Here is a 23,518-nt window from a genome sequence, read left to right on the forward strand (position 1 = left end):
TATTTGTACTATTTGACAGGTGTCTAAACCATATTGCGGACATCCTCTTAACAACTTTCCATATCTTGTCCACGCCTCATATAGAGTTTCATTTGGCTTTTGTGTGAACGTAACAATTTCTGCTTGAAGTCTTACGGCTTTAGATGCAGGAAAGAATTGTTTAAGAAATTTGTCAATTAAAACATCCCATGTATCAATCGCCCCTTCAGGTAACGATTCCAACCAATCTTTGGCTTCTCCCTTTAAAGTCCAGGGAAATAACATGAGATATATCTGTTCATCCTCCACTTCTCGGATTTTAAATAGTGTGCAGATCCTATTAAAGGTACGTAGATGTTCATTTGGATCTTCCTTCGGCGCACCACTAAATTGGCATTGATTAGTCACCATGTGTAGAATTTGTCCTTTGATTTCATAATCTGGCGCATTAATGTCTGGATGAGTAATTGCGTGACCTTGGCCAGTGCGTTTAGCTCTCATTCGGTCTTCCATACTTAAAGGTTCCAGATTCTCCATAATTGAATTTGTTGAATCGGTATCACTAGATGATTCTGATTTAATAGTTCGTTCCTCAACAATCTCTGTTTGAATGATTGGTGGTTCCGGAGGAAAGTTTAGTGGTTCAGGATCTATGAACCGTTCCTGAATATTCTCCGAATTCTCAATTGTGAGGTTGGGTTCAAAAAATGGATTATCGGAAATTTGAACTGAAGTACTTGGTCTACTGGATGACGATTCTAAAGAAAAATCAACGGCGGTTATATTTGCTAAATGTCTTGATCTAGTTACAGGTGGTGAACGTACAAAAGGTGACGAACGTCTTGCTCGGTGCATTCACTGAATATCCTATTAGTTTTTAAAAGGAAAGAAAAATTATAATAAGTTATCCAATCAATAGACTTTTCTGATTTTGCCCACGTTTCGAATAGCCAAAAGATGCAGCAGAGGGGCAGGATTCGTTTGGTCTCAATATAATTGAGGACTGTTTGGCTCCAATAACCCGGTCCACGTACAAATCCAACTATTACTACGAACCATAAAATTTTGATGTCTATCAATTTAACCACTTAAAATAAATTTTCGTAATTTTAAGAAATTTAGATAAGAAGTAGAAAAAATTCTAAGTCCTAAAAACTAGAATAGCGAGAAATAAGAGAGAAAAAGAGTTCGTCGCAAAAGGTCGAAAAAGAAAAAAAATGGTTGAAAAATAAAAGGTGACGGAAAAAAATAAAAGAAACTTATCAAAACTTAAAAATACTTTACTAACCTAACCTTATTACTACAACTAACTTAAAATTATAATCGCAAATTGAAATTACTAATTGGAATGATAATTGGTACATAGTAAAAGGTCTAAAAATATTAAAGCTTACAGGAAAAACTAAATCCCAAATGGAAATAACTTAAAAAGAAACTAAAACTTAAAAAGGCGTCGCAAAATTCTAAAGCACCTAAATCTTAGTCTAAAGAAAAAGCACTTAAGGAATTCTACGGCAAAGCCTAAAAATCTAGGAGTAAAAATAACTATGGCAAAAACTAAGTTTAAAATTAAATATGAGCGAAAAAATACAAATATTACGCTACAGCGATTAAAAAGGTACAAAATATAAAAATATACAAAAAGTTGTAAAAAGTACTATTTTTATAAAAATATTATTTTTATATTATTTATTTAATAAAACTACTAATTTTACAAATTAATAAAACTAATTAATACTAAATAAAACAAATTAAATAAAAAGTAAAAATAAAAATAAAACTAATAATAATAATAATACATAATTAGGTTTAAATAATAATAATAATAATTAATAACCCGTAATTAATGCAGTTTTAGGGTTTTTGTCCGTGTGTCAGACGGTCTCCGCGAGTTGCGGCAATTAAAGAAGAAAACCCCGCGAGTCGCGGGGTTCAGAAATTCAGTTGACAGCTTTCAATTTTTACGCGTTTTTCTTTATTTTTTTTTTATTTATTTTCTGTTTTCTGTTTTTTAATAAATAAAATATTTTAAAATAAAACTTATATTTTTATAAACTAAAATAAAAATAAAGAAACTTATAAAACTTAAATATTTAACAAAATCTTAAAAATACATATATTTTTGTTTTTCTTTTTATATTTTTCGAATATTTAAAACGTATTTTTACAAGACGAATTTTAATAAAAGTAAACTAAAATTTTTTTTTTTTATATTAGCGTTGCGCTTCCGGCTTTTAAGATGATTCCCCGGCAGCGGCGCCAAAAATACTTGATGTCAAAGCAGAGGGGTATAAAATACTATTAATTTTTAGTGCGAAAATACTATTAAATACGATACAATTTTACACAAGATATTTATTTATTTATAGAATGGATATACTTAAACCTTGCTACAACACTTATAGGCAGTGTACCTAATCGTACAGTAGTGTAGTTTTTAGTAAGTCCGGTTCGTTCCACAGGGAAATCTTTAAACAAAGCTCAACGCTATATTAGTTTACTTTTATAAAAATACAAATATATATATAAGTAATATTATTATTATAAAGGGGGGTTTTTACCGTTTAATGACCGGTTTGTCGATTTTAAGACTTTAGTCGCAGTTAAAACCTAATGTAAAATATAAAATAAATACAAGACTTAAATTAAAGCGTAAAGTAAATAACGATAATGAAATTGCGAATAATAAAAGTGCGATAAAATAAACTTACGATAATTAAAAAGTACGATAATTAAAATTGCGATTAAATAACAATAAATAAAAGTGCGATAATTAGAAGTGCAATTAAATATAAAATAAAGGAAATTAAATATGAAATAAAAGAATTATGCTTATTTAAACTTCCGTAATCATGATGTTTGACGTGTTGATTTTAGTTTTATGCCCATGGGTTAATTGTCCTTTGTCCTGGATTATTTAATATGTCCGTCTGGTTTTTGTCCATAACAGTCCATCAGTCATAAATATAAATTGCAAGTGTCCTTGTCAAATTATTATTATACCCGAAGATAAATATTCCAACTAATTGGGGATTCGAATTGTAACAAGGTTTTAATACTTTGTTTAATGAATACACCAGGTTATCGACTGCGTGTAAACCAAAGTTTTACTACTTTGTTAACAATTACACCAATTACCCTTGAATGTAATTTCACCCCTGTTTTAATTATTCTAGTGGCTATTAATCCATTCCCGTGTCCGGTTAAATGAACGATTATTCGTACATATAAATACCCCGCCCATCGTGTCCGATCGAGTGTATATGGTAATTTATAGGGACGCCCAATTGTAAATCTTTATATTAACATTAACAAACTTTCATTTAGTTAAATAAATATAAAGCCCATTAATAGCCCATAGTCTAATTTCCACAAGTGTCGTTCTTTTGTCCAAACCCCAATTATGGTACAAAGCCCAATTACCCAATTTTAGTAATTAGCCCAACATCATGATTACTTCGTTTTAAATAAGCATAATAATAACTTAGCTACGAGACATTAATGTAAAAAGGTTGAACATAACTTACAATGATTAAAAATAGCGTAGCGTTACACGGACAGAATTTCGACTTACACCCTTACAACATTCGCTAACATACCCTTATTATTAGAATTAAAATTAAAATTAAAATATAAATTATATATATATATATATATATATCGTATATATTGAGAGATGAGAGAAATAAGATATGAAATTTGATCAGAATTCGGTTTGCTTTATAGCCAGAGTTGAATTTTGGGGCTCCGCGACTCGCGGCAAAATCCCCTTCAAACTCCGCGAGTCGCGGAGATAGTATTTACAGCTCAGTCCTTGGAGTTTTCTCTGTCGACGGTTTTATATATATAAATATAATATATATATAATTAATATAATTAATTATATATTATATTATATTTATATACATAGTTAACTTGTAATTTTTAGTCCGTTGCGTCGAGCGTTAAGAGTTGACTCTGGTCCCGGTTCCGGATTTTCGAACGTCCTTGCGTACAATTTTATATTTTGTACTTTGCGTTTTGAATCTTGTACTCTTGTAATTTCGAGACGTTTCTTATCAATAATTGGAACCTTTTTGATTGTCTTTTGTACTTTTGAGCTTTTTGGTCGTTTGCGTCTTCAATTCGTCGAATCTGTCTTTTGTCTTCACCTTTTATTATTTAAACGAATATCACTTGTAAATAGAACAATTGCAACTAAAAGCTTGTCTTTGTTGAGGAATAATGCTATGAAATATATGTTCGTTTTTAGCATTATCAGCCATCCAAGGATCCGTTGAAGCTAGATCCATTTTTCTCTTTTCCAGTAGGTTTCTCCAAGGAACTTAAGGTAGTAATGATGTTTATAACATCATTCGATTCATACATATAAAGCTATCTTATTCGAAGGTTTAAACTTGTAATCACTAGAACATAGTTTAGTTAATTCTAAACTTGTTCGCAAACAAAAGTTAATCCTTCTAACTTGACTTTTAAAATCATCTAAAAACATGTTCTATATCTATATGATATGCTAACTTAATGATTTAAAACCTGGAAACACGAAAAACACCGTAAAACCGGATTTACGCCGTCGTAGTAACACCGCGGGCTGTTTTGGGTTAGTTAATTAAAAACTATGATAAACTTTGATTTAAAGGTTGTTATTCTGAGAAAATGATTTTTATTATGAACATGAAACTATATCCAAAAATTATGGTTAAACTCAAAGTGGAAGTATGTTTTCTAAAATGGTCATCTAGACGTCGTTCTTTCGACTCAAATGACTACCTTTACAAAAACGACTTGTAACTTATTTTTCCGACTATAAACCTATACTTTTTCTGTTTAGATTCATAAAATAGAGTTCAATATGAAACCATAGCAATTTGATTCACTCAAAACGGATTTAAATGAAGAAGTTATGGGTAAAACAAGATTGGATAATTTTTCTCATTTTAGCTACGTGAAAATTGGTAACAAATCTATTCCAACCATAACTTAATCAACTTGTATTGTATATTATGTAATCTTGAGATACCATAGACACGTATACAATGTTTTGACCTATCATGTCGACACATCTATATATATTTCGGAACAACCATAGACACTCTATATGTGAATGTTGGAGTTAGCTATACAGGGTTGAGGTTGATTCCAAAATATATATAGTTTGAGTTGTGATCAATACTGAGATACGTATACACTGGGTCGTGGATTGATTCAAGATAATATTTATCGATTTATTTCTGTACATCTAACTGTGGACAACTAGTTGTAGGTTACTAACGAGGACAGCTGACTTAATAAACTTAAAACATCAAAATATATTAAAAGTGTTGTAAATATATTTTGAACATACTTTGATATATATGTATATATTGTTATAGGTTCGTGAATCAACCAGTGGCCAAGTCTTACTTCCCGACGAAGTAAAAATCTGTGAAAGTGAGTTATAGTCCCACTTTTAAAATCTAATATTTTTGGGATGAGAATACATGCAGGTTTTATAAATGATTTACAAAAAAGACACAAGTACGTGAAACTACATTCTATGGTTGAATTATCGAAATCGAATATGCCCCTTTTTAGTCTGGTAATCTAAGAATTAGGGAACAGACACCTTAATTGATGCGAATCCTAAAGATAGATCTATTGGGCCTAACAAACCCCATCCAAAGTACCGGATGCTTTAGTACTTCGAAATTTATATCATATCCGAAGGGTGTCCCGGAATGATGGGGATATTCTTATATATGCATCTTGTTAATGTTGGTTATCAGGTGTTCACCATATGAATGATTTTTATCTCTATGTATGGGATGTGTATTGAAATATGAAATCTTGTGGTCTATTATTATGATTTGATATATATAGGTTAAACCTATAACTCACCAACATTTTTGTTGACGTTTTAAGCACGTTTATTCTCAGGTGATTATTAAGAGCTTCCGCTGTCGCATACTTAAATAAGGACGAGATTTGGAGTCCATGCTTGTATGATATTGTGTAAAAACTGCATTCAAGAAACTTATTTTGTTGTAACATATTTGTATTGTAAACCATTATGTAATGGTAGTGTGTAAACAGGATATTTTAGATTATCATTATTTGATAATCTACGTAAAGCTTTTTAAACCTTTATTGATGAAATAAAGGTTATGGTTTGTTTTAAAATGAATGCAGTCTTTGAAAAACGTCTCATATAGAGGTCAAAACCTCGCAACGAAATCAATTAATATGGAACATTTTTAATCAATAAGAACGGGACATTTCACATATATGGTCAACAAGGTGGTCTTGATAGTATGTCATTCGAATGGTCATTCAGATCTTTCGTAAGGCGAAACGCGATAATCTTATCCTTAGTAACTCGTTACGGATTAAAGCTGGAAATAGATCTTTGATTAAGTTTTGGAAAGATAATTGGAAAGGAGATGCTACTTTATGTTCAAACTTTCATAGAATGTTTCATCTAGACGCCAATCCCGATTGCTTGTTATCCGACCGATTAGTTACAGACTCATAGTCAGGGGATTGGCATAGGAATCCTATAGGTGCTTGCAATGATGTTGTTTTACAGCAGCTTCTGGACAAAATCACCACTCCTACAATCGTTCCCATGTTAGCTGACGAATAGGAATGTAGCCTCTCGGATGACGGTATGTTTTATGTGAGCTGCACATGTAATTTTTTAGAGAATGTTATGTTACCGAGAACGGATATTAAATTCAAATGGGTTAGATAAATCCCCCGTAAGGTGGTATTCCATAGAAGAGTTCCGTGGGATAGACTACCTACCCGTTTAAAATTTTCTATTAGAGGCATGGATATTGACGATATTTGTTACCCCATTTGTTATAATCATATTGAATCCTTTAATCACGTTTTATTCGAGTGTGACTTGGCTCGTGAATTGTGGAGGAAATTTATGATTTGGATCAAGGCAGTCTTGATGCATGATTTTGATTCATGGAGCGAATGGTTCAAGTGGTACCACGCTTGGCATGCTAGTGCAAACTCCAAAATGAATCTCTTTGTGATCGTCGCATCGTTCTTATTGATTCTCTGGAGATACCGCAATAACGTTATTTTCGATTCGCGTACAATGATGAAAGATCATTCGATTCGTGATTTTTCCTTTAGTTTTGTAATAGAGGAAAAATTATAGTTGGTTGGAATAGTTGGTTGCTTAATCCTTTGTAATCATTTTGTTATTACTCTCTAGCGCCTTGCTAAGGAGGTTTAATAATAAAATTCTTTTTGTTGGTAAACAAAAATACGCAAGGAAAATGAAGACAATCAATTTCTTGACCATAACTCCTTTTGAAATACCGCCGTATTAAGAACCTGGGACACGCTGCACTTCCGCCCTTTGGGAAGAAGACTTTTAACACCCAAAACCGAGCCATAATCCAATCGTCGTTACTCACTTGAGAACAATCCAATTCTCTCTGTTTCTGGCAGATATCACACTGAACTGTGAGATAAGATCGGAGCCCGACTTGACTTTAACAGCCCTATCAGCCAAGTGATACATCCATACACAATGCAATCTACACAATCTATCTCTCCAACAAAGAATATACAACTTGGCATATAAAACCCATTGAGATAACCATCAAGACATCCGTGAGAGAACACCATCACATCCTTGATCTTCAACCCCACCACTTTTCCTTTCACCGTTGGAACACTGACCACATATGTTCGCACGAAGACCAACCCAATTATTCAACCCGAGTCTGCTCCTACCGTAAGGATGTAGTAATACCAGTGACTCCCACAAGAATATCATGTTCTTCTTCTCTGGTCAATTGCAACATAGTTTCCATTGGATGTGATTATCAGAGATCTTGAAAACACTAGTGTTTCCAAATCGACAAACATATTTAGCGGCTTCAAAACTCCCACTTAAACCCAATTCCCCATTAGTTATGTGTCTTCCGAAGCTCCCACTCGACCAAGATCCCTCAACAAAATCAGAAAGTTCAAGCACGCTATAATTTTCAACACCTAACCTCCTACCTAATTGTTCCTCAATATAAAACTTAACCATATACATGGTTCCCGTCTTAAACCCGTGAACAATAGTTCAACCGCCCCTAAACACCTTTCATTGTTGATCTACAAATAGAACATAACAACTATCATCATCTAACTACCCAACAGAGATCAATTTACTCATGAGCTTGGGAATGAATCTCACGTTCTTCAAGGTCCAACGTAATCCAAGTGTCTTATAGAAAGATCACCAACAACCACAACATCATGTGATTTTACATACGGATATCGAACCCTAGTAGAATACCATCTCATCCATGTATCGGGGAGGATGATACGAGGCACCCGAATCTAAAACTCAAGATTCGTCAAGGAACTCCTCATGGCACATCAAATCATCTTCAACCACCATTATGTTCTTACCTGCATTCATTCCCGTCAATGCGATCTAAAGTGACTGACTTGCTGACAATTCCACCATACAATGTTTCTCACCTGTGATGGATCTCTCTTAGATCTTGTCCTGCTTCTACTTCTACCCCTGCCTCTACGCGTTGCACTTAAAAGAGAACCCGATGTCCTAGCTGAATCTTTCCTCCTGATTCCCTCACTTAGAATTAAATTTTGGATCTCTTCAAAAGGTCAACTTAATAGTTCCATATGATCTACTAACAACTGTAACCCTGCCAGACCAACTCTGGGGAAACAAGGACAAATAACGCATCCAGCTTATCCTCAAACTGAACCCTTACTAATTTCAACCAAGTCAAAATCAGGTTAAACTCTTTCACATGATCTGCTGCAGAAGAACATTCCTTCATCCTTGCATTAAGTAGTTACCTAATCAAGAAGACTTTATTCAAAGCCCAGGGTTTCTCGTACATATTGGACAGTGTTGTCAACACTCCTTCAGTCTTAGTTTCACCCATGATATCGTATACAACATTCTTGACCAGAGAAATCCAGAATACACCAAGTGCCTTCCTATCCAACAGTTCCCACTCCTCCGGCTTCATCTCTTCCAGTTTAATACCAGTGATCGGATGATTTAAACCCTTCTGATATAACACGTATTTGATTTGCATATTCCAGAAGCTAAAATCTGAACCATCAGACTTATCTATTTTAATCGTGTTATTATCTGCCATTATTCCAGGTAATGCTCGCAACGCAAGCTCTGATACCACTTATTAGCAACTTTTTCGAGGTGTAACAAGAACTTGATAAACCTAGTTATCATTTCCTAGCAACAAATAGATTAATAACAAGAACACGCAAAGATAACGAATAAAGAAACATAAATAACATCGAAATTTAACGTAGTTATGTCTAATCGTTTAATCTAACAATTGGTATAGTCCATGGACAAATAGAGATAGTTTTATTGATAAAATTTCGTAGGTGCTGCATATACAATGAGGTTACGGTTACAATATATAGTGCATAATGAAATAAGAAAACAAATCGTTCGACTTGTCCTGCAAGACAGAGCCTCGCTATCGCGAAAACCCAATTATGATCACGAGGTCTTCAGTCGAAACTTCCAAACTTCTGTTTGCCACTTCGCGGCCGCGAGCCTAGCAATTACTGTCGCGAAAATTTTCATTTTATCTGTTTCAATCCTCTTTGTACTCCAACAAATGTATCAATATTATACGCAGATTATAGGTTCAATCCCAGCCTCTTATCTCTTTAATCACGAGTTACATGATTTTCCTCTCTTGTGTTAACCATGTGACCGACCGATAGTGTTGAAAAATATTCCATACATTAATTAAGTTAGATAAAATAAATCAAAACTGATTTTCTAGGATCAACAAAAGATACTAAGCTTTCCTTGGGATACAGTTTCTCAATTTATTTATCTGTAAGACAATAAATAAAGAGTAATCATGGTTAAAATAAGTGTCTTTACCTAGCGTAAAAATCTGATTTCATGAACTAATATCTCCTCTTTCTACTTGTATCAAATTTATTATACAATATTTGATCAATATATACATATAACTGAGAAAATCTTCTTTGTATTCTGCCAATTTTGCTTTTGTTTTCTTTTAATCTTTTGTTTGGATGACAAACGGTCCAACAACTAATATAAGAGAAAATAGAGAATTATTTTTTATATAATTATCTTTAATGATCAAGTGATTATCAAATAACAAACTATCAAAATATACAATAATCCAATCAGCAAAATATCAACAAAATTGTTACTTATGTCACGGTTAGTAAAGGCGTACATATCTTTAATTATACTGAAATTGTCACATGGAACTAAAAGTTCTATGTTACTTTGATTCCATCCAGGATGAAATGGAACATGTTCTAACTTATGGATCAATTATTTCAAGTAGATACACAGGTCTAGTCTTAAATGAAACTGGTAGTGTAAGAACGTACATCTAATAAGTTTGTTGCTATTGCAAAAATAAATGGATAGAGCAGGATGCTACCTTGTTTAAACTTGACACTAAAAATCAAGTTAATCATCGAAAATGTTGTTATAATTCTAGTCTTAAAGAAGATCAGACATGCTCCTAAAACAAAAGCTAAGTTAGAAATTCTTATAGTTACTTATGATTATCAACCCAAAAAAGAAATGAGTATTTGGATAACCTTCATTCAAAATTTCAAGTAGTAATTAATTATGTGTTAACATGTGTATGTGTATTGTATAGGTTTTGCCCAGTATCTTTATAAATTAGGGCTTGAGCTCATGACGTACTCTATATATGTTTGTATTGTAACATTGGAATACATAAAAAATAATTACTCAATATGGTATCGGAGAGAAAATGATCGTCTTACCAAAATTTCAAACTACCTTCTACACTATTATTGGAAATAATTTATTTCTTACCTCCAATTACGTACACTTCTTTATTCCTCAAATCTTCAATTTTTATTTATTTTTATTTCTCATTAACTTGATCAATTTTCCATCTTATATCCACCACCTAAACAACCGACATCTTCATCCTAATTCCGGCCATACTTCACCATCTTTCTCCATTATTTTAGTTCTCCACTTAAACGTACACACCATGACCACCATGGCTTATAGTAATTATTCTTATATCCCTCCCACCTTAAACCTCGATTACCTAAACTAAGACGCTTGGATGGATCTATTTGAAACCCACTGTATTGGTTTTGATATTCTTGACCATATTAACCCCACATACGACAATACCCCAACACCATCTGATCCCGAATGGATTAAAATTGATTCCATCTTTCGAATGTGCATCTATGGTACCATCACACCTGATGTTATTGAAAACGTCCATGAGAAAAAGACTACCGCACGTACTACATGGCTTAATATCGAAACTCTTTTCTATACTACTCCCTATGTCCCAATTTTACTGTCCGCTATTCCTTTTTGGGATGTCCAAAATTAATTGTACATTTTCATAAATATATGAAAATAATGTAATAAAAGTCATTGTGCCCCCGCTTTATACATGTATGATAAGCAGATAGGTATAAAGTAAGGGGTAAGACTAAAAAGTTAACAAAAAATTACATGTTCTTGGTATGTTTTCATAAACTGTGTATTTTTGTCTACAGATAATAGATTTGGGATTGAGGGAGTAACAAAGACTGCACCATTCTTCGACTTGATATTGATTTCGTAATATCAAACTCGGTAGCATGTTTATCAAAGACTGTTGCACAATGATTAAATATATGGTTGACCTTTTAAAAAATATTGGCGAACCTGTTTCAAACAAAAACCTTGTTGCCTACACTCTTCAAGGTCTTCCACAAAAATGGAATGATGTTACACGTGCTACTAATTTACGAGAAAATCCACCAAAGTGAATGCAATTTTTCTTAGCGAAGAAATAATACTTGAAGACAACTGTTTTGGCGCATCATTTTCTCCAAATTGTTTGTTTGGTTGGTCTCCCGGCATTGATAATCAAGGGGTGGTCCTCGCAATGATCGTCAGAATGGCATTCGTCATAATAATAGTCGTCATCTGCCACAAACAAATGGCCAGTGGGTATTTGTTCCTTCATCTCACACGAACAAGACAAAGACATCAAGAAACTTCCAAGCCACTTAAATCTGGAATTAGACTCCTAATCCACATGTTGGGCTCCTCGGAAGACCACCATTAGGCCAACATAAATTAACACATAAACATCCATTAATCAGGCCCATGTCACTACTAGATCCCTCATTTGACCTAATACTTCAGCTTATACAACAACATCAAATGAGGCCCACTTAGCACCTGGATTATTTTCACCATCTGGACAGCTCATTAATCAATTGAATTAGGCCACTAATGGAGATCAGCCCACTACTTTACCTTATTTATTTAATACCATGACTTTACAGGAACCCGTCAGTTCAGGTTGGATCATGGATACAGGAGCAACGGATCACGTTCACTCGGATGCAGGTATACTTAAGTCTATTTCCAACAATCATGATACTCGTACTATTTATGTTAGTGATGGTTCCTCAATACTTGTAATGACCACCGAAAAGATAATCTTCATAATCCACATTGTCCACTTCATTGTACTTATTACACCTAGAATTTTTAAAAACCTTATATCAATTAGAAAATTTACAATTGATAATTGTTTCTCTTAATTGATAATTGTTTCTCTGTTGACTTTGATCCTTTTGATTTTACTGTGAAGGAATACCGTACCCGTCAACCTCCAATCCGATGTGACAGCAGTTGACCTCGTTACCTTATGACATAATCCTCTACACAAGTCCTACTGCATCTAGCTCATCACTTTGGCACCAACGTCTTGTTCATCCTGGTTACCAAGCGCTTCAACATTTTATTTCTAGTCAATTTATTTTTCTGTAATAAAGAGAAGTCGTGTGTTTTGTGCCAACCTTGTCGACTTGTGAAACACGTCCGACTTCCATTTAGTACTTCTAATTCTATTATGTGTTCTCTATTTAATATTGTACACTTAGATATTTAGACTTCACCTATTACTAACATGAGTGGTTTGGAATACTATATTATTTTTCTTATATTATTTTACTTGATCATTATAGTTATTACTTATGGGTTTATCCACTACGACACAAATCTGATGTGTTCAAAAATTTCTACATCTCACTTCTTATATTAACAAACCAATATACATGTATGATAAAATCATTTCAATGTGACAATGGTCTTGAATTTGACAATACATCATTTCATGACTTCTTTGCAAACCATGGCATCCTTTTTCGCTTTTCTGCCCACACACGTCTTATCAAAATGGTAAGTCTTAAAGATTGTTTCACACCATTAACAGCACCATTCACATCCTTTTATTTCATGCTCATCTTCCTCCCACGTAGTGGGTAGAAGCTTTTCATATGCCAGCTCATCTCCTCAACATCATACCCTCTTCTGCCATTCAAAATGATACACCTCACTTTCGACTTTTCAAGCAACACCCAACCTACGCCCACTTACGCATTTTTGGTTGCTTATGCTTTCCTCATATGAATACCACTCACAAACTTGCACCACGATCCACACCGTGTATAATTCTTGGATATCCATCAGATCATCGTTGTATATTGTACCATGTCCTTTCAACTAGTAAGATCATCATTTCTCGCCATGTTGTTTTTGATGAAACCGTGTTTTCCTTTGTTTAAGTTACTCCTACACAACCTCCATCCTATTACTTTCTTGACAACTCTTCCCCTTCGTTTCTCCCAGCCTTTCAGCCAACCTCCCCATTGCTATCCTTGGATGTTGCCAACCCATATCAGGCGATCTGCCAGCACCTGTAACTCTACCTTCTACTACTTCGACCATAGACTCACCTGCTACCACCCCAAACACATCCCCATCACCTCCCCTAGCACACCCTATGATGACCCGCAATCAGTGTTTTAAATCTCGTTATATCTCCCCCAGTATCTTCCTGAGATCTCGTTTTTGGAAGGCAACAAAGACGAGATGTCCATCTCCCAGATATATCGATCAACGGGGTCAAACTTGGTCAAAGCTATGATTTCTCAAATTTTCTCGCTCATTCTTGGATATTCTCGTAAAATCTCGGATTTTCTCGCAAAATCTTCGAATTTCTCGCAAAATCTCGGCTTTTATTGCTAATTTCTCGGATTTTCTTGTAAAATATCGTAAAAATGTATATAAGTATACATATATTTATTTATTTATTTTTATATATCAATATTAAAAGAACTAAAAATTCAATGTAAGTCAATGTCCGAAATCTTCTCGAGATTTTCCCGAGATGCTGAGATCTCCCGAAAAATGTCGAAATGAGATCTTCCCGAGATCTGAGTTCTCCAACCTTGCCCGTAGTAAACACAACATTATTAAACCCATCACTCATCTTAACTTACACACCACTACTACCCCTTTATTTGTGCCCATGTCATATTTATAGGCTCTTGAGGACCCTCACTGGCATAAAACTATGAATGAGGAATCTCATGCTCTTGTTTCTAATGGTATTTGGGTACTTGTTTCACGCCCTCCTACGGTTAATGTTGTTCGCTCTATGTAGTTATTTAAGCATAAGTTTTATGCTTCTTTGGCTCGTTACAAAGCGAGATTGGTTATTAATGGAAAAGGTCAACATGTAGGGATCGATTGTGATGAGATAAAACATCCACTATTCGCATTGTCCTGAGTCTGGCTGTTTCATGTCACTAGCCCATTCATCAGTTTGATATGAAGAATGCCTTTCTCCATGGTGACTTACATGAGATAGTTTACATGCATCAGCCTCCTGGATATCGCGATCCTAATTTCCATGAATATATCTGTCTGTTGAAGCACTCTTTACATGGTATGAAACATGCCTTTCGTGCTTGGTATCAATATCATATATTAAACATCATGAGGACTTCATAACCAATTGAAAAACAAATTGCATAATGAAAATCTTTAATTAAGGAAACCAATTGCAATGCAAATTTCTTTATGAAAATATCCAATTGAGGCTCGAACTTGAGACCACTCTAACTGTTAGGTCCAAATACGGTGAATGTGCGTGAACATGGTTTGATAATCCATGAATGTCAAGAGAGCAAAAGTCAAATAGTCAAAGTGTATTCCATGACTTTCTTAGACATCTTTACAAATCAATGGTTATCACACTAAACTAGGAAGCTTTGGGGTTCCATACATAGCCCTTATCTATAGAACCCTTCTATAAGGATTGAAACATAATCTACTCATTTTTAGGGTTCTAACAATCTTCTCCATGAGTTGATTATGTTTCAAAAATAGTTGCCTATCTAAATAATACAAAAATACATAAAATGATTAATAAAACCTTGTTATAATATATAAATATATATATATATAAATGGATAGTCAATTATTGATACACAAAAGTAATATTATTGTATTACCTAAACTTGTGATATTTTTGCTATAAATAGCCATGAATGCAAGCATTAAACTTGCACCATTTCTCACACTTACAAAGTGTTTCTTTCTTTCTCTCCATTATCATCTTTGTTCTTACACTTCATTATTAGTATTCTAAATCAAGAATCAAATCACTAAAGGTAGTTATAAGCCTACTGAATTATAACATCAAGAATCAAACCACTAAAGGTAGTTATAAGCCTACTGAATTATAACACGTTATCAGCACGATAATCTTAATACTAATTATGGTTGGCTCTGCCACCTAAATGATATATGGTCGGTTATACCACCTGAATAATATATGATCGACACTGTCGTCTAATTATCATTTATGTTACTAACATTTATATTTCAATTATCTAACATTTATATGGCCGACACTGTCGCCTAATTATCATTTATGTTACTAACATTTATATTTCTATTATCTAACATTTATATGGCCGACACTGTCGCCTAATTATCATTTATGTTTACTAATATTTATATTTATGTTATATAACATTTATTAATGATTACTTACATATGGTCGACACTGTCACCTACTTATCATTTATGTTATATTAAATTTATGTTTAATGTTTATATACTTATGAATATAAAGTGACTATAATTTATCATGTTGTTTGTTTTAATAGAAAATGTCGAATCTGGAAAAGCTTAAATTTACTCCTTTAGAATCAACTGGAAACAACTACATGCCATGGGTTATAAAAGTAAAAATGCATCTTAAATCAATGGGCATTCTTGAAGCCATAAATGAAAACAACAATTGTTCTGAAAAAGAACAAGCAACGGCATGTTGCTTTATTCATCAACATATTGATGAATGCTTACAAAATAATTATGTGACTGTAGAAGATCCCCATGTTTTATGGGAAGGTCTCAAAAGCAGATTCAATAATCAAAGAGAAATTTTACTTCCAGCTGCTATGGAACAATGGAGAACATTAAGGTTCCAAGACTTTAAGAAAGTAAATGAATATAGCTCAGCTCTGTATAATACATGTTCACAACTTAAATTCTGTGGACATGAAATAAGTGATGCGGACATGATGGAGAAAACTTTCTCCACAATGAATGCTGCAAACATCACAGTGCAAAGAAATTTGAGAATGCTAAAGTTCAAAACATATCCTGAACTTAATTCATATCTCTTAGTTGCAGAGCAAAATGATGAGCTATTAATGAAAAATCAGCAATCCCGTCCTACTGGTACACTTGCAATCCCTGAAGCAAATACTGCAAATAATTATAAACAGGGACAAGGACGCGGGCAAGGTCGTGGTTATAATAACCATCACCATCATCATGCCAAAAGCCATAACTATGGTAGAAACCATCCTTATGGTAATGGTAATGGGCGAGGACGTGGTCGTGGTCGTGGCCGTGGTGGTCAAAGAAATAATAATCCACGAAAATATAAATATCAACCACAAAACAAGCCCACTAAACAAGATGTTGAAGAAAATTCTTCTAAAAATTCTGAAGAATCTTGCTACAGATGTGGTAGAATGGGCCACTGGGCTAATACTTGCCGAACATCTAAACATCTTGTTAAGATGTATCAGGATTCGCTGAAAGATAAAGAAAAGGAAGTAAACTTTGTGGATAACGTCGATCCAACAGTCACTGAGAAACCATCTGATTTATATGAAGATTTCTTGAATGTTTAAGTTGTGTGTCTTTCGAAAAATAAACGATTTAATATCGTCTGTCTTTGTCATTATGTTTGCTAAATGTTTCAGTACTATCTATTTGCATGTAAAATATTGTGTAATATTAATGTACTCACTATTTATTTCTTATATATGAAGTTCAATATGAATTTTGCTGGAATACAACATCAATCAAGTGGTGGAGATCTCTGTATAGCAGACAGTGGAACTACACATACTATACTTAAATCCGAGAAATATTTTATTGATCTAAAACCAACGGAAGGAACTATACATACAATATCAGGACCTGCTAACTTGATAAAAGGGATAGGAAAGGCAAATTTCATACTACCAAATGGTACAAAATTTTTAATAAATGATGCCTTATTTTCTCCCAAGTCAAGCAGAAATTTATTGAGTTTCTCCGACATATACCTTAACGGGTATGATTATCAATCAGTGACAACAAAAAATGAGAAATATTTAAGTATCACTGACAAGAGTCATGTGGTTGAAAAACTGCCAAGACTTAGTTCTGGATTACATTATACACATATAAATGTACCAGAAATACATATGGTAGTTAACGAAAAATATATTGATCCTGGTGTATTCAGTTTATGGCATAACAGATTAGGCCATCCAGGATCAACAATGATGAAAAGGATTATTGAATGTACTCATGGACATCCACTAAAGGATAGAAAAATCCATCATGATACAATGGTTCCATGTACATCTTGCTCTCTTGGAAAATTGATAACTAGACCCTCACCACTTAAGGTTGAGAAAGAATCACCAATGTTTCTTGAAAGAATTCAAGGTGATATATGTGGACCAATTCATCCACCATGTGGACCATTTAGATATTTCATGGTTCTAATAGACACATCTAGCAGATGGTCTCATGTTTGTCTGTTATCAAGCCGTAATGTGGCATTTGCAAAATTTCTTGCCCAAATTATTAAATTGAGAGCTCATTTTCCTGATTACACCATTAAAAGGGTGAGACTTGATAATGCTGGTGAATTTACATCTCAAGCATTTAATGACTATTGCATGTCTATAGGAATTGTTGTTGAACATTCTGTTGCTCATGTGCATACACAAAATGGTTTAGCCGAGTCATTGATTAAACGTTTACAGTTAATTGCTAGACCATTGATAATGAGAACAAAACTCCCTGTATCTATATGGGGTCATGCAATTTTACATGCTGCTGCATTGATTCGCATCAGACCAAGTGCAAGTCATAAATATTCCCCCCTACAACTTGCTTTTGGTCAAGAGCCAAATATTTCCCATCTTAGAACATTTGGTTGTGCAGTGTATGTTCCAATTGCGACACCACAACGTACAAAAATGGGTCCTCAAAGGAGGTTGGGAATATATGTTGGATATGAAACATCTTCAATATTAAGGTATATTGAACCTATGACAGGTGACGTTTTTACAGCACGTTTTGCTGATTGTCATTTTAATGAAACATTGTTCCCTAGATTAGGGGGAGAAATGAAAAATAAAGAAAATGATGTTTCATGGTGTGAACCTCAATTAAAGTATCTTGATCCTCGCACAAAAGAATGCGAGACAGAAGTTCAAAAGATAATGCATATACAAGAACTTGCAAATCAATTGCCTGATGCATTTACAGATACAAAAACGGTGACAAAATCATATATACCAGCAGTAAATACTCCAGCTCGAATTGAAATTCCAAAAGCTGGCAATAACATCACTCATGAATCTTTGCCACGTCAGAAACGTGGAAGACCAATTGGTTCAAAGGATAAAAATCCTCGAAAAAGAAAATCAGCTGATAATGAAGTAAAAGAAAGTGTTCAAGAAGAACCACAAATCAGTACTCCTACTGCAGAGGAGATTGATGATGTCAATACAGAAATTGCAATCAATTATGCATATTCAAAAATATTATGGAACCGAAATGAAATGAAAAATCTTGATGAGAAATTTTCATTTAATGTTGCATATGACATCATGAATAATGATGATGATCCAGAACCAACATCTATGGTTGAATGTCAAAATAGACATGATTGGGCTCAATGGAAAGAAGCAATACGAGCTGAATTAGAATCACTCAATAAAAGAAAAGTTTTCGGATCCATCATTCTCACTCCTAAAGATGTGAAACCTGTAGGATACAGATGGATTTTTGTCTGAAAAAGAAATGAGAAAAATGAAGTTACAAGGTATAAAGCTAGACTTGTAGCTCAAGGTTTTTCTCAAAGACCGGGAATTGATTATGAAGAAACTTATTCCCCTGTTATGGATGCAATTACTTTTAGATACTTAATCAGCCTGACAGTTTCTAAAAATTTAGAAATGCATCTCATGGATGTTGTGACTGCTTATCTATATGGATCACTTGATAGTGATATATATATGAAGATACCTGAAGGATTTAAGGTACCAGAAGCATCAAATGCAAAACCCAAAGAAATGTATTCGATTAAATTACAAAGTTCTTTATATGGGTTAAAACAATCGGGACGTATGTGGTATAACCGATTAAGTGATTACTTGATAAGCAAAGGGTATACAAATAACATTACTTGCCCTTGTGTTTTCATTAAGAAAACAACATCCGGATATGTGATCATAGCTGTTTATGTTGATGATCTTAACATCATAGGTACAAATAAAGAGATCTATGAAGCCATTCAACTTCTAAAGAAAGAATTTGAAATGAAAGATCTCGGAAAAACCAAGTATTGCCTTGGTTTACAAATTGAGCATATGCCTAATGGTTTACTTGTACATCAAACAACATATACTGAAAAGATTTTGAAACGTTTCAATATGGACAAGGCAAAACCATTAAGTACTCCTATGGTTGTTAGATCACTCAATGTTGAAACTGATTCATTTCGTCCATGTGAAGATCATGAAGATATTCTTGGACCAGAAGTACCATATCTTAGTGCAATTGGAGCTCTTATGTATCTTACAAATTGTACAAGACCTGACATTTCTTTTGCAGTTAATTTGTTGGCAAGGTTCAGCTCTGCTCCTACCAAAAGACACTGGAATGGGATCAAACACATATTTCGATACCTTCGAGGAACTACTGATTTAGGATTATTTTATTCTAACGAATCAAAACAAGATTTGGTTGGTTATGCTGATGCAGGTTATTTATCTGATCCACATAAAGCTAAATCTCAAACTGGATATGTATTCCTAAATGGAGGTACTGCAATATCATGGCGTTCTCAAAAACAAACACTTGTTGCTACATCATCAAATCATGCCGAAGTGATTGCATTACATGAAGCTACTCGGGAATGTTTTTGGTTGAGATCAATGACACAAATCATTACTGATTCTTGTGGACTAGAACGCGATAAAAGTCCAACAATTATCTATGAAGATAATGCAGCTTGCATAGCACAGATGAAAGAAGGGTATATCAAAAGTGACCGAAACAAACACATACCTCCTAGATTCTTCTCATACACTCAAAATCTCATTAAGGACAACGAGATTGAAATGAGATATGTTCAATCCAGCAAAAACTCTGCTGATCTTTTCACGAAAGCACTTCCAACTGCTATTTTCAGAACACACGTTCATAACATTGGCATGAGACATGTTCAAAAGATGTAACAACCGAAGCGATGTCTACTTGAGGGGGAGTCAACTCCATGCTGCACTCTTTTTCCCTTAGCTAAAGTTTTTCCCACTGGGTTTTCTTTAGCAAGGTTTTTAACGAGGCAGTAACTTACAGTTGATCTTCAACAAACAAAATTGCTATCCAAGGGGGAGTGTTATAATATATAAATATATATATATATAAATGGATAGTCAATTATTGATACACAAAAGTAATATTATTGTATTACCTAAACTTGTGATATTTTTGCTATAAATAGCCATGAATGCAAGCATTAAACTTGCACCATTTCTCACACTTACAAAGTGTTTCTTTCTTTCTCTCCATTATCATCTTTGTTCTTACACTTCATTATTAGTATTCTAAATCAAGAATCAAATCACTAAAGGTAGTTATAAGCCTACTGAATTATAACATCAAGAATCAAACCACTAAAGGTAGTTATAAGCCTACTGAATTATAACAAACCTCAACTTTTATTGGTTGATGTAGTCTTCAGTACCAAAGTAATAAAATATTCCATCCTCATTAGCCTTCGTTACTTGAGATAACCCGTGTTCAGTTAAACAATTAACAGCCGTCGTTAAGTTCTTTAAAAGATAATTGTTGTTGATCCTTGATTGAACACTTTAAATCATGTTTACCATCATCACACTCTAACCAATATCACGTGACATGGACCTTGGATTCCACTTGTGTCAGATTTTGTACAGTATGTTTGTTGAATGCTTCTAAGACCACCCTATGATTAGTTACCCGCCCATTACCCGCTCATTATCCGTAACTAATCATAGACACCACTTAGTTACCCGCGTTAATTACCCGCTTTCATCATAGATTTAACGGAAGAGTTATAGGAATTGCGGGTCCCAGTACTTTTTATTGTTGGACTTAATGCTTTATTGCTTGTACGTTGTATATTAAGAGGAGTATTGTTTTAATCATAGGGAGTGTTTAGTTATGCGTTAGTTATAGGATATTGGTGTTGATGTGGCGCTGATGTGGAAGGTTAAGAGGATGAATAGTTTAGTTACGATAGGGAAGGGCCTAACGAGCATCGAATTCCTTCATGAATATGTTAAAACAACAAACTTCAATTTGATTAACCTAATAGATTTCCAATATCCTTCTACATTAGCCTAGAACACACTTTTTTTTTTTTTTTTTTTGCAAAGCAAGCAGCCTAGAACACACTTTGAATCATTCCACTTCAATATCACAATCGAAATGATTTCTTCTATAAAATTGTTACAAATCCATCACATAACACTCGTTGATTTATTTCAAGAACCAAAAACACCTCTATAATTCTAATTTTGATCTCAAAAAATTGGTAATTCAACCTTGACTTTTCTCCATCAGCTTTGACCAGACAGTTGAATAATTAAACATATGAATTAAGAGCTGAAAATTTGCAGAAACATTCATTAGATGATTGTGAATAACTCTACATATTTACTTTACACCAATGTTCCTGAATCATTCCGAGGACCTAAGCCGTTGACTTTTCGGTTGGTGATGAACTCGATTTGAAAATCATTGAAGCAAAGCTTGTTGATAGAGTGTGACGATTGACGAAGGTTAGGTTTTGGTTGATGATCACAAATCTAAGCCCAAATTTGAATTTATAACCTCTAAATGATGATCGCACAAATATGTGTAAATGAGCGGTTATGTAGATGAAGATGAACTTGTAATATGTTTTTGTTCCTGTTTCTGAATCTGATGTTTAACGAGTGTTAGTAGATCAAATAGAATTCAAAATTTCAAATAAACTTGATGTTTTATCTATGAATTGATTCAAGGATGAAGGAAACATATTTGATGATGATGAAATTTTTAATTAAAAATTGATTTTGAGCTGAGATGAAGTTTCAAATAGAATTCAAAATTTCAAATAAACTTGATGTTTTATCTATGAATTGATTCAAGGATGAAGGAAACATATTTGATGATGGTGAAATTTTTAATTAAAAATTGATTTTGAGCTGAGATGAAGTTAATATGATGATGATGTATATGATCTATGATGATGATCTGATGATTTGATAAAAAGAAACGAAATTAGATGTTTATTTCTATGTTTTTGTATAGTATTTTGATTAAAAAAATATATTCGACGAAATTTGAATATTTAAAGATTTGAGGTTTTAATGATAAAGGTTTAAAGAGATATATGATATGATTAGATGTTGAAGATGTTTATGATGAAGGTTTGAAGATGTATAGGATTAAGTGTTGAAGGTTTGAAGGTGATCATGCACATTCATGATGAAAATGTATATGATCGGGACTAGAAAGTTCTAGAATTCGCTCTTATACCAATTGTTAGGTCCAAATACGATGACCGTGCATGAATATGGTTAGATAAACAATGAATATCGGAGATCAAAAGTCAACTACTCAAAGTGTATTCCACGGCTCTCTTGGACATCTTTACAAATCAATGACTAACACTAAACTAGGAAGCGTTAGGTTATATATATATATATATATATATATATATATATATATATATATATATATATATATATATATATAGACACACTAGTTTTTTTGAACATGTGCATTGCGCGAGTGTGTAAAAAGATGTGAGAAAATGTAATTTGCAGTTCATATTAGTATGTAAATGACTAAATTGTGATACTAAAAAATTGAAAAAGTATAAGAATTATTTAAGAGCCCGTGGCGTTGAAAATTTTTAAACATTGTGCGTTACACGATGAGTAAAATAATCGTGTAAAATTAATTAATTTTTTCAAAACATTATTCTTTTAAATTTAAGAGCCTGTGATGTTGATAAATTTTAAAAGTTTTTTTGAGTTTAAGAGTATAACACCCCGAATTCTAATATAGGCA

At 33.4% G+C, this 23,518-nt stretch overlaps 1 long non-coding RNA gene across 1 annotated transcript; it reads right to left on the reverse strand.

Moving 5' to 3' along the window:
• Positions 1-14,929: 14,929 nt before the first annotated feature.
• On the reverse strand, positions 14,930-22,621 carry LOC139892162 (uncharacterized). Its single transcript, XR_011774001.1, has 3 exons — positions 21,843-22,621; positions 21,128-21,798; positions 14,930-15,260 (listed from the first exon to the last, which is right to left on the reverse strand). It is a non-coding gene; the product is annotated as an uncharacterized lncRNA (long non-coding RNA).
• Positions 22,622-23,518: the final 897 nt, after the last annotated feature.

Source organism: Rutidosis leptorrhynchoides, chromosome 2, assembly GCF_046630445.1.
Source record: "Rutidosis leptorrhynchoides isolate AG116_Rl617_1_P2 chromosome 2, CSIRO_AGI_Rlap_v1, whole genome shotgun sequence".
Lineage (NCBI taxonomy): Eukaryota > Viridiplantae > Streptophyta > Magnoliopsida > Asterales > Asteraceae > Rutidosis > Rutidosis leptorrhynchoides.